Genomic DNA, 423 nt, shown 5'->3' with positions numbered 1-423 from the left:
AATCGTAATAATGCGACAACTATGATAATGCGTTATACGTTCACATGCATATCTCAGCAATACGATCGCTGGAAAATATCGGTTCTTTTTTTTTTCTCTTTCTTTTTAGAAGAATCTCGGTGTCGTTCCAGTAGTTCGTTTCTCATACGTGAACCCACCCCATCGAACGTCCCACACCCCCTTTTACAATTCGCGAAACTTTCGTAATAACAGGTTCTTCCTTCTTTTTCTCTCGTTTATAATTTTTCAGCCGTCTTTTGTCGCGGTGTCTTTTCGGGGTCTGTCAGTCGAAAGTGGTGCAAGAAACGCGTACTTTTTCTCTCTCTCGCGTTTCGCCGCAATCATCAGTCTAACGCGCGATTTTCGCTAATTCCTTCGATTTTTCCCCCCTCCTATTTCTTTCTCTCTCTCTCTCTCTCTCTC

This window comes from Habropoda laboriosa, unplaced genomic scaffold (genome assembly GCF_001263275.1).
Source record: "Habropoda laboriosa isolate 0110345459 unplaced genomic scaffold, ASM126327v1 scaffold28, whole genome shotgun sequence".
Lineage (NCBI taxonomy): Eukaryota > Metazoa > Arthropoda > Insecta > Hymenoptera > Apidae > Habropoda > Habropoda laboriosa.
Note: the sequence above shows the minus strand (reverse complement) of the source record.